Here is a 14,287-nt window from a genome sequence, read left to right on the forward strand (position 1 = left end):
TTTACCTTTTAGCATCATGAATCCTAAACTCCATGCTTTTGTGAAACTTGGTGCTAGTGTGTCAGCCACCTGCCTGGTTAGTAGTGGTTTAAGTTTTTGCTTGTTTTTTTTGAACCACACCTGGCAGTGCTCAAGAGTTATTCCTGACTCTCTGCTCAGGGGGGCCTTATGGGATGCTGGGGGTCCAACCCTGGTTGACCGTGTACAAGGCAAGCACCCACTGTGCTATCACTCCGGCCCTAGTAGTGATTTAAGTTTTAAATCCTCTTTGGGGGCAGACCTACACTGCCCAGGGTCCAGCATTGATGAGTGATTTGCATAGCAGGGAAGCTTCAGGAGGACAGAGAGGAAAGGGGTTATTCTTTAAAGGAGAGTCGTGCGCAGTAGAAATCTATTTGAGCAGCGGGAAAATTCCCCACAATGAGTTGGGTTTTTGCTTCCTTTCTTATATGAAATTAATGCTCTGTAGAGAGGTGTCCAAAGTTTAGTTGCTAAAGGAGAAATTGTAAGGTGTTGGATTTGATTAGTCCTCATTAATTTGTGGTCTGGATACTTAACGTTAAGAAAGAACTCTCAGTGAATCCAGCTGCTTTCTTTGAATTGCAACACTCTTCTGTTTTAACACGTGTTCGGGAGAAATGACAGAAAGATGACCAGAGAGATAGGATATCTCAGAAACACTGGCAACTTCCTGGGGTGCGGGGAGCCCTGTGTTTCAACCTTTCTGAAAATGTGAGGTTGCTGCCTACTATCTACTAAGGGGATCAGAGAGTTTTAGTCCATTCTGGATCTTCTGTCTAGAAAAGAGAAGTGAAGGTTTAATGAAAATTCTCAAGAGAAGAAGAACTTTAACTCTTGATACCTTTCAAGTCTTGATTGTAACCTACACAAGCCAATTGTAACAACTTAGATGATCAGGTCGCAAAGTATGGGATTTCCGTTAACCTATGGAAATGTGGGCATTTGCAAGTAATTTCACAGGCCATCACCTAGTATCTTTTCAGGAACGGAATGGTTATAGTTTATTTGTTCTTGAAAGCTCTTTATCATTGTGAATTCCCTGTTTTGGAGTCATACACAGTGTTTGCTTCGGAATATACCCTGGCTCTATGCTTAGGGCTCATCCTGGTGCTGCCTGACTTCTCAGCTTCTTATGCCACCACCTAACATCTTTCTGGAACCAAATGGTCATGATTTATTTATATTCTTGCAGCTTCCTTATCCGTTCTGAATTTTTTGTCTTGAAGCCACACTCATTGGTGCTTAGGGGTGTACCCGGGCATTTTTGGTCATGCTTGAGGAGGGCAGGGTTGGGGGGAAGGGGTGGAGGAGGTGCACATGGTGCCAGGGAATCCTTAACCCCTGTGCTTACCTCTCTGGCCCTTAGCAGAATTTTTAAATATATGTGTTTTCTTTTTAAGGGGCGGGTCACCTTCAGCTGTGCTTATATTGGTGTCCTTGTGTTCTTGAGGGATCATTTGGTGGCTGGGATCTAATCAAGCAGGCAAAGCATGTGCTTGAGCCCTCAGAGAGACCCACTCCAACCCTGTTTGGAAGATTGTGCTTTCCTCCCAGGTAAATATAAATTGGTCACAGTACATCACCACTCAGGAGAGCGGTAACCTCAGGGGCTCTGAGCTGGTTCATTGGTTCCTGAAACTCATGGTCATTGTCACCGAGGTCAGAATTCAACACGAGAAGATAAATGGTGCGTTTGACTTGGGAAACCCGGGGCTACTGGTCTTCAGGTGGACAGGGCAGGACAAATGCACCGAGCTTGTGTGTTGTTGAGTGTCCTGGCATCAAGGGCAAGGACAGTGAGACACTTCTGTGTGTGACCTCTTCTTCACCCGAGTTTTTTTACACAACCCTGATATATCCATATCTATATCTATAGCTATCTATCTATGTATTATGTTGTTGTTTTAGATTTATACACACGTCTCTGTACCATCAATGTGCCCCAGATCCCTGCTCCTGATTTTTTCTTATATTGTCTTGGTTTTGTTGTTTTATTTCTTTTTCCTATTTTTTTATTTGCTTTTTGAGTCATGCTCAGCGATGCACAGGGGTTACTCCTGGCTCTGCACTCAGGAATTACCCCTGGCAGTGCTCAGGGGACCATATGGGATGCTGGGAATCGAACCCGGGTTGGCTGTGTGCAAGGCAGATGCCTTACCAGCTGTGCTATTGCTCCAGCTCCCATCTTTTTCTTATTTTGGGACCACTCCTGACAGTGTTCAGGCTTTACTCCTGGTGGGGCCCTGGGGGCCATATGTGGTGCCGGGAGTGTTGAACCTGGTTCGACTGTATGCAAGGCACATGCCTTAGCCACTGCCACTATCACTTTTACACCTATCACTCTAAGTAGTGACTGGGAAGATCAGTGAAGATCTGATTTTTTTTTTTCTTTTTAGGTCAACCCAGCAATGCTCAGGAGTTATTCCTGGCCTTGCACTCAGGAGTTACTCCTGGTGGTGCTCGGGGGACCATATGGGATGCTGGGAATTGAACCTGGGTTGGCCGCGTGCAAGCTAACACCCTACCCGCTATGCTATCGCTCCAGCCCTGAAGATCAGATTCTTTTTGCTACACATGGTGACCAGGGATTGCCAGGGAGAGAACAGTTGCCTAGCCCAGGTGCCCACTGAAGTGGGTGCTGCTGGACAGGCACCTTATAATATAATGACGGGGTGGCTGACGTGACCATTATCTACACATAGATTTGTCTGGTCTTTTTATATCTTTGTTCCTTTTGCTCCACTCATAGCTCACTTGAAATGGTCTTTGGAAATGGTTTGGCACTAAGCCCAAATAAGTCTTTTTTAGAAAATGCAGTTACTGCCCTTTTTTGGGTTTTTGTTTGGGGGGCCGCACCCCATGGTGCTCAGGGCTTATTTTTGATTCTGTGCTCAGGAATCACTCCTAGGCTTGGGAGGCTCTTTGGGGTGCTGGGGATCAAGTGCAGGTCAGCCATGTGCAAGCACCCTACCCACTGTACTATCTCTCCAGTCCTGTGACAGTGGTTCTTTAAAAGATAGAATCACCATGCCATGCAGCAGTTCCCCTTCTGGGCACTGATCTGAAGATAATGGAAAAACCTTCTGCACCTCCTTGGATATCAGTGTCATTTACAAAAGTGAACAGCTTGTTTGTTTTGGGGGTGGCATACCTTGGCATTCCCGGTCTGCACAGTGGTGCCCCTGATGGTGCGTGGGGTGCCATAGGTGGTACCAGAGGGGATTCGAACCAGAGCTGGTCACTTGCAGGGCAAGTGCCTCACTTCCTGTGCTGGCTCTCACCCCCTCTTGTCTGTTTGATGACAACCGTCCTACTAGATGTGAGGTGATTCTAATGGAACCACAGTCATCCTAATCACAATCGTTGTAATGGACTGTGCGTTTGACTGGCATTTACCTGATGATGACTAGTGTCAACCAGCTTTTCTGTTGCCATTTGCTGTCGTCTGGAGAAATATTTATTCAGACCCTTAGCCCATTTTTATTTTTATTTATTTTTTATTAGTGAAACACCATGAGGTACAGTTGTAGATTTACAATTTTTTGTGCTTGGGTTTCAATTATACAATGATCAGATACCCATCCCTCCACCAGTGCCCATTTTCCACCACCATGGATAATATCCCCCCCACCCCCATCTCCTAATCCCCCCCTGCCTCTGTGGCAGGCCCTTAGCCCATTTTTAAACCAGGTTCTTATTTTCCTGTTTACATTCTTCACATACTTTGTTTATGAATTACCTTATAAGGTGGATAGTTTGCAGTGTTTTCCCTCTCTATTATCTTTTTGTTTTGGGGGTGGTTTCCTTTGCTGGGCAGAAACGTAGTTGTTTGCTTTAGTCTGCTTGAGTTTTGCATGTATTGCTCATATGTTACCTTGGGGCCGGCCACCACTGATGGTTAGAAATTTGCTATAAGTGGGGAAAGGGAGGGGTGCAGTTCGTACAGAGAAGGGACCACAATGATAGTTGGAAATGGTCACTCTGGACAAGAACAGAGTGCTGAAAGGAGGTAGAGATATACATGAGGACCTTGCAGTACCTGTATTCCAAACCATAATGCCCAAAAGGGGTGGGGGGGGGGGGAGAGGAGAGAGAGAGAGGGGTATCTGCCATAGAGGCAGGCTGGAGGGATAGTTAGTGACAGGAGAGAAACTGGGGACATTGGTAGTGAGAAACCTACACTGTGAAGGGACAGGTATTGGAACATTTGTATGACTGAGACTCAATCATGAACAACTTTGTATCTCACAGTGATTTAAATTAAAAAGGCTTCTTTCCCCCAATAAAAATGCTAATTAAAATAAAATCAACACATGACAACTAGATGTGAGGTGATCCTAATGGGACCACAGTCATGCTCATCACAATCATTCTAATGGATTGTGTGCATTTGACTGGCATTTACCTGATGATTACTAGTGTCAACCAGCTTTTTTGAAATTTAGTTGGTGGATAAAGGTGCAACAGAAAAGTGTGTGTCGTGTTGGGGGTACTTGTAGAGATGGCAAGGGACTTAGGAACTGATTACCTATATTCATTTAAATTTAAAATTTGTTTTTATACTGTAGACTCTGGGCTGGAGCAGTAGCACAGCAGGTAGGGCATTTGCCTTGCATGTGGCCAACCCAGCCGACCTGGGTTCAATTCCTCCACCCCTCTCAGAGAGCTCGGCAAGCTACCGAGAATATCTCGTCCGCACAGCAGAGCCTGGCAAGCTCCCCATGGTGTATTCGATATGCCAAAAACAGTAACAAGTCTCACAATGGAGACGTTACTGGTGCCCGATCGAGCAAATCGATGAACCATGGGAGGACAGTGCTACAGGACAGTGCTACTGTAGACACTAAACTCTATAGGGTTCCAATAGTGTTTAAGTTTGTGGTATTGATACACAAAGTGACTGCACTTTGCCACAACCTAAATGCCCATGACTCTCCACGCCTACCCTCAGGTTATCTCTGTTCTGACCTTCCTTCCCTCCCATTGCCCTGCACACACACACTCTCTCTCTCTCTCTCTGTTGACTGGCAGTTGTATGTTGGTGCACACCGTCACTCACTTTCCCACCACCACCCTGCTCTTGACACTGCGCTGTTGTGTTATTTCCTCATTGTCATCCCTCCTGCTGCTCAGTTCACAGCAGACGTCTCTAGTCCAGTGTCCAAGGCTCATTACCAGTTGATACTGCTGGGACCCTTGATTTGTCTCTCTGATACCACAGAGGACTGAGGACATCCTGTATTTGTCATTCTGCCGCTAGCTTATTTAGTTCAGCACCAATCCCATACAAGATGCCGTGAGCTGCATGGCCTGTCTTCTTGGGGCTGTGGCTGTAGAATTTCAGTAGGAATAATGGTCATGACTCCTTTTCTCCGTTCTTCTGCTATTGCTCATTTGGGTTTCCTTCCATGTCCTGGCTGTTTTATTGATGCTGCCATGAGCATAGGTGTGTGGATGTTTTCAGATCAATGTCTTTATGTTTGGGGGCTAGATGCCAAGAAGTGGGATAGCTGGGTCTTACGGGAAGTTGAGTCTTGCTTATTGGAAAAATTCCCCTGGAGTTTTTCATAGAGGCTGGATCAGGTGACATTCCTCTAACAGTAAATGAAGCTTCCTTTTTCACCACTTCCCCCAACACTGGTTTTTCATTTTCTACATAGATGCTATTCTCACACTGGTGTAAGGGGGAATCCCTCATTGTCGTTTTGATCTGTGTTTCCCTGATACTAAGTGATAATGAACATTTTTTTTCATATGTTTATTGTTTATATGTCCTCTTTGTGGAAGTGTCTGGTCATCTCTTGTTTGTTTGATAGAGTTTTTTTTTTCTTTTCTTTTTTTTTTTTTCCTGTAGCTAAGCTTTATGAAAACTTCATAAAATTTGGGTACCAGTCCTTTACCTGATGTACTTCGTGCAGCTCTTTTCCCATTCGGTAGGGTATCTTTTGGGCAGAGGCACCTCCTGGTGGGCGTGAGTGATGATATGGGATGCTGGGGATTGAACCTGGGTCAGCTGCATGTAAGGCACATACCTTATCTGCTGACAAGTACCTTAACTGCTGTACATCACTCTGCTCCTGCTTTTCTTTTGCGGTGAGGGTGTAGGCACCCTTTTATTATAGCTTGAGTTTCTTTTGCCATGGAAAACCTTTTTAACTTCATGTATTTCCACTTGTTTTTTCCAACTTTACCAGTGAAATTAGGACACTGCAAACACTTTTCAGGTCCATTTCTGCCTATGTTTTCATGGTTTCATATTTAATCTTTTACAGGTTTGAATTAGATAATTGAATTAATATGAATTTTGAATTTGGGAAGTTGATTATTTGTGTTGGTTGTGATAAGGTATAGCAGCTTCAAAAGTTTATGTTTTAGGGGCTGGAGAGATAGCACAGCGGGTAGGGCATTTGCCTTGCACGTGGCCAACCCAGGTTCGATTCCCAGTATCCCATATGGTCCCCTGAGCACCACCAGGAGTAATTCCTGAGTGCAGAGCCAGGAGGAACCCCTGTGCATCGCCAAGTGTGACCCAAAAAGCAAAAAAAAAAGTTTATGTGTTTAGAGACCTGGTGAAGAGGACTTTTGTTCACTGGAAAGTTAGCAGAGATGAGTCTGGTGGGAATAGACTTGTTAGGGACTAAAAGCCAAGACACCTGGGGTGGGCTCTAGGGCCTGCCGAACACTTAGGAACATGTCCGCTTTCCGGTGACAGGATGGCCATGCCAGGGCTGTCCAGTTTGGGGCTGATCACACTAGGATGTCCGCCATAGGAAGTTGAGCATGGACTGGTGGACACTTACGTCCAGGCATGTCCTTCCATGCCAGCCCAGGCCGGGGTCTGCCTCCTGAGAAGCCTGTATTTGGAACTGGCCATGAGGTCCCTCTGCCCACGGATGCATCTAAATCTGTTTCCTTGCATTCAGACCAGTTGATGGTTGCTCAAGTCAGAGTTTCGGGGACACCTCCACTGCCTGGTCAGTGAGTTCAAAAAGTGTCCTCGCTATGTATGCCAGTAGCGCAGTGATTTCTGTGTTCACAGTGATTTCTGTGTTCCAGTGCTTTACATCCTACAGGGAAACCCCTTGTTCTCTTGGAGCCACTGCCAGAGTTTTCGCATTCTCCGTGGAAGCATGTGTGTCCGCGTGTGTGCATGTGAGCTGAGGGCTGCTTGGAAAAGAAACTAGGGACTTACTGGCCTGGCATGCTTTCTTGGAGGGAGAGAGGACAGTGGTTCAGGTGATTCCAACCAGGAACAGCTCCCAGAAGCCCTCACACTGGTGAGGGTGTTCAGAGGCCACTTGGGCACGGACGAGTGTGCCCAGCTGGAGGACCGCCCTCATGCTGCCTCAGTCATGTCCACTGTGCCAACCAGCAGGAAGCGGAATGTGGTTTCCCTCAGAGAATATTCCTGTTCTGTGAGCTAAAGGATTATTGGGGACTAGTCATCCCAATGCCAGCAAAAGGGGCAGTTAAACTTTAGCAGTTCAAATGATTGGCCTATGTGTCTCCTAGAAAAACATCTCGTGATGTTTGGTGTAGGAAATGAAGGGATCCCACTAACTTAAGTGCCTGGAACCTCAGTTGGGTGCTGGAGAGACTGCATTTTGGGGTTCTTCTGTCAAATGCTGGACAAATGTATAATTTTTATACATTTTATTTTCATAAAGTAGTTCACAATAGTTCATTACAGATAATATTCAGACACCCACCCCACCAGCAAGCATCTTCCCACAACAATTAGAGGGAAGTGTGTGAAGGTGGTTGTATTTCATTCTGGAGCCATTTATGCCCATATGTAAGAGAATACAAGCAAGTATGTTAAAATCAAACAAATGTGTGCTACTTTAGGTATATCAGTGGGCTAGAGTCTAAGAGGTTGCACAGCCGCAGATGTGGCCATGTCGGCAAGCTACCGAGAGTATTCGGTATGCCAGACACAGTAACAACAAAGTCTCCAATGGAGACGTTACTGGGCCCGCTCGAGCAAATCGACGATCAACGGGAGGGCCTTTACCTTTACCTTACTCCAGGAAATACTGCATCACTCTTTTCCAGGAGCATTATTTTATGGTCTCTGGATCTTGGCTGTTGTTGAGATTACATGGCTCCGGGGGCAGTTTGTGGGTGTGACTGCCAAACTACTGGAAAACTGGGGAGCTGGGAGGAGGCAGCCCAGTCCTGATCGGAGCAGGCTTGGAGATCTCAGCAAGGGTCCTGCATACCTGGGTTCCCCTGTCGGTTCCTTAATGGGTGAGGCTCATCTGAGCGTATGGAGAATGGCCTTGGGTATGGCGGTGGTTGGTTTCTGGAGGTTTTGGGCCGCCGGGGTTCTGCTTGGGGCGGGGAGGGGAACTCAACACGCCCCTTTCTGAGGTGCTCGGTGAGGACAGCCTGGCATGGGGTCAGGAGATTCTGCGTCACTGTCTTCCGGCAGCTTTATTTTATAGTCTCTGGATCTTGGCCATTGATGATCTTGGCTCTTTTCTCCTTCCTGCCCAGATAAGGGCACAGTGAGCCACGCACTGGAGGGCTTGACTGTGCAGCCACTGCACTGCTGGCTGTGTCCAGAGGTGGGATGGATCAGCCGTGAGCCACCTGGGCCCAGAGCTCCTGTCTGTGCCAACAGTGGGTTGTGTTCTTCTTCACACTGTGTGTGAGAACAGCATGGAGGAATACGGGCCACGCCAAGGGGTCCCGGAGGAAATGAGAAAATGTCCCCCTCCTGCTCTGTGAGAACCTCCCAGCCAGGACCCCTGGCTGCCCCCTAGCAAAGCTGTGCCTGGGCAGGAGGGATGGGGCTACTTGCCTGAGGGAAGTTTCTTCAGCTGCAGATGCATTCGCTGTGACTTCTTTCTTTCTCTCTCTTTTTTTCTTTTTTGCTTTTGGGATCACACCTGGTGATACTTAGCAGCTACTCCTGGCTCTGCACTCAGGAATTACTCCTGGCAGTGCTCAGTGAACCATATGGGATGCTTGGGATTGAAACAAGGTTGGCCATGTGCAAGGCAAATGCCCTCCCCACTGTACTGTATCTCCAGCCCCTAGTGTGTTTCTTTCTTTCTTTCTTTCTTTCTTTCTTTCTTTCTTTCTTTCTTTCTTTTTCTTTCTTCATTAATTTTTTTTTAAATGACTGAGATAGACCCTTACAAAGCTGTTCATGATTGGGTTTTAGTCACAGTGTTCCAGCACCCATCCTCCTACCAGTGTACATTTCCCAGCACCAGTATCCCCAATTTCCCTCCCACTACTCTCTCTCACTCTCTGTTGCATGAGGTGATATGCATCAGTTGGTCGGAGGCGCAGAGACAAGACACGCAAGAGGAATGTAGAGACCAAGAGGAATGTAGAGACCGCGGAGGGCCAAGGCGTCGATCTGCAAGTGCCAGAGGCAAGGAGCAAGTGCCAGAGGCCTCCTTTTATTCTATTTTTTATCAGTTACGTCCTAATGACTTCATCACAGAAAAAAATCATTAAAGAATCACTAAGAGTACAAATAATTATAGGATAAGCATTCATCAAAAGAACATCAAGGTATACATTGTCTTGTCAAAGCTATGTTGTCCAAACTATGTTGTAATGATTAAAACGTCAGAGGAAGATACGGAGCTGGATACGTAGACTCTACAGATTACGTCCCCCACGTTCTTGTGATTGGTTACACATAGGGCAGAGAGAAGGCTCATACTGATACCTAAAGGTCAAACCACATTAAGGATGTGTAAGAGAGGGGGAACTGCTGCTTTGCACTGCCAAGATAGTGTATGGCCAGGCGGGCATATGAGAGCATGCTGTACTTCTCCAGATCATCCGGACTCACAAGTTTTTTAGCTTGCCCGCTTAATGTAAAAGTGGGGCCTCGATTCTGCTTCCTGCTCGCAGGGCGGCATCCAGAGGCTCGTCCTAATGTCCTGGCTTAGCACCAACACCCCTCTCCTCTCCTCTCCTCTCCTCTCCTCTCCTCTCCTCTCCTCTCCTCTCCTCTCCTCTCCTCCCCTCCCCTCCCCTCCCCTCCCCTCCCCTCCCCTCCCCTCCCCTCTCCCCCCTCCCCTCCCCCTCCCCTTCCCTCCCCTCCCCCCCTTCTTTCTCTCCTCCTTCCCCCTTTTGGGCATTGTGGTTTGCAGCACAGATACTGAAAGGTTGTGGTGTGACTTTCTTAGTCTCTATTTTAGAATAAAAGCCTAAAGAAATATGAATGAAGGGTCAGAGCCATAGTCCAGCGGGTGAGGCGCTTGCTTTACCCGTCTGTTCATGGTTCCCTGTGCACTATCAGGAATGATCCCTGAGCACAAGCCAGGAGTAACCCCTGAGTACCCTGGGTGTGGTCCAAACTGAAAAAGAGAAAAAGAAACACGTGGATTAAGGACCGGGGGGGGGGGGGGGGGGGGGGGGGGGGAGGGGGGAGGAGTGGATATAGACAACATAAAGTTGCCAGGGAATAAAAGCCACAGGTGGCATGTTTGTGGGATGTTGGCCCCATCCCCACTCGCTTTCCAGATGGGAACTGAGGAGGGGGGGTTGGAAGGGAGAGAGAGGGAAGGAGGAAGGGAGGTGGGGGGAGGGAGGGAGGGGGGGGGGAGAGAGAGAGAGAGAGAGAGAGAGAGAGAGAATGTGTGTGTGTGTGTGTATTCCTTTCCAGCATAGGTCCTTTGCAGAGAGCTCAGGGAAGCATTTCAGGCAGTTTCATCACCTTTCTATTATGTATTTTTAAAAGGAGGCTACAGCTAGTGGTTCCTGGAGGCTACAGCCAGACGGGTGCTTGGGGCTCACTCCCAGCAGTACTTGGGGAACCATGTGCTACCAGTGATTGAACCCTTGAACTTAGTCTTCTGCCTGGGGTAGTCCTGGAGTTCATCCTCTGGCCTCCTCTGACCTTTTTATTTGGTTGTTTTGTTTGTTTGGGGACCCATACACTAGGATTTCTGCTGGCTCTGTACTCAGGGAACCATATGGGATGCTGGGGATGAGTCCCCCATGGGTCAGCCACATGTAAGGCCACGCCCTCCCCACTCTACTATCCTTGGCCCCTCCTCTGACCTTTTTAATTAAGACTTGATCAGACCAGAGAATTTTGGGGGACTTGGAGGATGCCGTGCAAGCCTGTGGACACAGGTTTGGATCCCTGGGTCTCAAATTGTTAGCCCGTGACTCAGTTTCCTAAAGACCACCAAGGATCCGACTCTGATGCAAGTACAAGGAGGTCTTTATTGACTAGTTCGAGCTAGGGTTCCCATCTGGCTTACCGACACAGCTGCTTCCTTGGAACGAGCAGCCTTGAGCCACAGAAGTGCAAGGTATTTATCTCCCAGCAGTACATAGCTTTCCGTTGGCAATGGTCTAGGGGACTCCTTGTTACTTGCTGATTGGCTGAGGCTTGAGGCAGCTGCCAGGAATTTTCCCGGCTGCAGCTGATTGGTTGTTCTGGCTAGCCACACCATTGTTGCACCATTTCAGGGAAACCATAGCTCACTCCTTAGGAAATCAAAACCTAAGCCTAGCAGGTCAAGTCCTTTAGTAGGCCTGTCGACGGCGCTGCCCCAGCCTCTATCTTTCAGGATATGCTCGCACTGCCTGGGCCATGCCACACCATCTGGTCTCCCAGGGCCACCATTTCTGGTGTCACTACTGTCAGGATGAGCACCCCAGAAAGGGGGTGACCCTGGCCAGCATCCCAGCCATGTTAAGGCAACAACAGCAAACACAACACAGGGACATGGGGAAGGAACTACAAGGGAGGACTTGATTTAGGTACGTGTAGCTCTATCTGGAGCACAACTGCTTTGTGCTGCATGTGACTGGGTGCTCGGGGCCAGGGGTAACTTGTATGCAGCACAGGCTTTGTATGTGGGAGCTCCGAGTTCGAGTCCCAACATTGCATGGTCCCTCATAGAACTCCCAGCACTGCTGGATGTGCCCCCCTCCAAAAAAGGGAAAACTGGGTGCCCCAGATAATGTTAGGGTTTCCCTCTTATAAGTATCCGTGATTCAGCATCTCCGAATTTGCATGACTAGAAAGTTCATCCAACCTGAGTTCACAGTTGTCACCAGCATCCCTGTTCATGCTCCGCGCATCCACCTGGTGACAGGCTCCTGCCCTTCCCCAGTCCCCCTTGTCATCCACTGACCTCCTTCCCAGGAGCATCACTGTTGAGTCCCAGGAAGCTGGCAGAGGGGGATTGGGCTCTTCCAAACCGCTGCTCCCAGCAAGTCCTTCAATCCCCGCTCTAGTCAGAAGAGCCTGTGAGATGGGAAGTTAACAAAAGAGCATGAGGGTTGGAGCATCAGGACAGCCTTGCATGTGGCCAACGCAGGTTGGATCCTGGCATCCCATTGGGTCCCTCACACATCACTGGGAGTGATTCCTGAGCACAGAGCCAGGAGTAAGCCCTGTGTACCATGGCCCCCAAACAGAAAAGCATGTGAAAAGGCAAATGACTGGGAGTGCAGCACTCATGGGGTCTCCAGGCAAAGCCCCGCACCATGGAGAGCGCCCTGAGAATGGGGTGGGGATGTCTGCAGCTTGTTGGGTGCTTCAGGAGTGATTTGTTGTTGGGAACCAGCCTTGGTAGCCCCTGCTGGTTTTTCCTGAGAAGGGAATGAATGGGAAAAACTTGGCGTGTGGGAACACCATGCCCTGACAGTTGACCCCGTTAAGAGGGGCTGAAGGAAAGACTGTACCTGATCTGCCTTAGCCGGGCCAGAACCCACATTCTCATTCCTGTCCTGTTTTGCTGGGAAAGTTCAAGGAACTGCCCTCATACGCAGCTGCAAAACAGAATAGCAGATAGCGTAGCTTGCTCAACTTGTAACCCTAGGCTTTCCCACGAATTGTCTACTGCATACTATAAAAGTCGATGAGCTTTGCAGTAAAGTCGCTGTATGTTTCATACAGTCCTCCCTTCCCGTCTCTGCAGCTCTCGTTCCCTCTCTTGGGCTGATGTTCGACTAGCTGTGAGGGTCGCGGCAATTTGTGAGGCGAGGGAGTCGTGTCCTGCGCATCATCCCAAGGAAACAGCCTTCCTGATCGCTAGGAACCTGTGGGGATCAGGGATACCTGTTCGGAAGTATGGGTGAAGGATGAGAGTGTGAGAATGAGGAGGAGAGCGAGACCCCAGCCCTGCTTTATGGGAGAACATGTCCCCTGTGAGGAGGCTCCCCAGTCTAAAGTGTTGCGGGTTCGCTCCATAAGCATTTGTTTGTTTTGGGAGGCCACATTCAGCGATGCTCAGGGCTTACTTCTGGCTCTGCGCTCAGGAATCACTCCTGGCGGTGCTGAGGGACTGTATGGGATGCTGGGGCTCGAACCCAGGTCAGCTGCATACAAGGCAGGAACCTTACCCACTGTACTCCTTCCCAGGAGATAGCCCCTCTCCATAAACTTTTCCTCCAAGAGCATAGCTACAGTTGAATCCAAAGATGCTGTGGCCATGAATACAGGGGAGTCCTGTACTGCTAAACCATTCTCGCTACTTGCAAAGACTCAGCTAATTAGCAACGTGCTCAGTGTGTCTGGGTGTCTGGAGAAAGACCTTGACTCAGTTTATTATTTCTCAGTATTCCTCTTTGTGTTGCTTTGGGGAAAGCCCCCACCTGGCACCATGATGTGGACAGTTGCTATGGCAACCCCTGGATTAAATTAAAAACCTTCACATTTAGTGAGGTAAGCAGGAGAAGCAACAAGGAGCAGAGAGCCTGAAAATATTTCAAAGGATCACACAGGGCTGGAGAGAGCACAGTGGGCTGAGCACCTACTTTGCATTCAGGAGGCCAGAGATGATTCCTGAGCACAGAGCCAGGAGTGAGCCCTGATCACTGCTGGGTATGGCTCAAAAACCAGAAAAGAAAAAGACATAACCTAGGTGGGCCTCTTCAGGACCACCTCTCAGAGAAGACCCGGCCATGTCTCTGATTATCTGCACCCCCAAACCACCACCAGTCTTCTCCACTGCGGTACTGTCTTACTGAACCCCGAGCAAGAGGCCTCATAGCTCATGTGCGCCTGGCAAGGAATGTGCTGGAAACACCCAGACCACAATCAGCACTTCCAGACTATCCACTTGACTAAATACCAGAGCTTCGTTACTTGGCAGGGCCTTAACCTTTTGCTGTTTTAATTGATTTTTACTTTCCTTCTGAATGTGCTGTTGATTTTGTGTGTGCACTCCACAAGAACCTGAGTTTATTGATGAATGCAGTGTTGACTCTGAGGTGGATTCACTCCCTTTGATTGAGAGCCTGCATCTTAGCCAATTAGCTGCAAACTTGCGCT

Source organism: Sorex fumeus, unplaced genomic scaffold, assembly GCF_029834395.1.
Source record: "Sorex fumeus unplaced genomic scaffold, SorFum_2.1 ptg000063l, whole genome shotgun sequence".
Classification (NCBI taxonomy): domain Eukaryota; kingdom Metazoa; phylum Chordata; class Mammalia; order Eulipotyphla; family Soricidae; genus Sorex; species Sorex fumeus.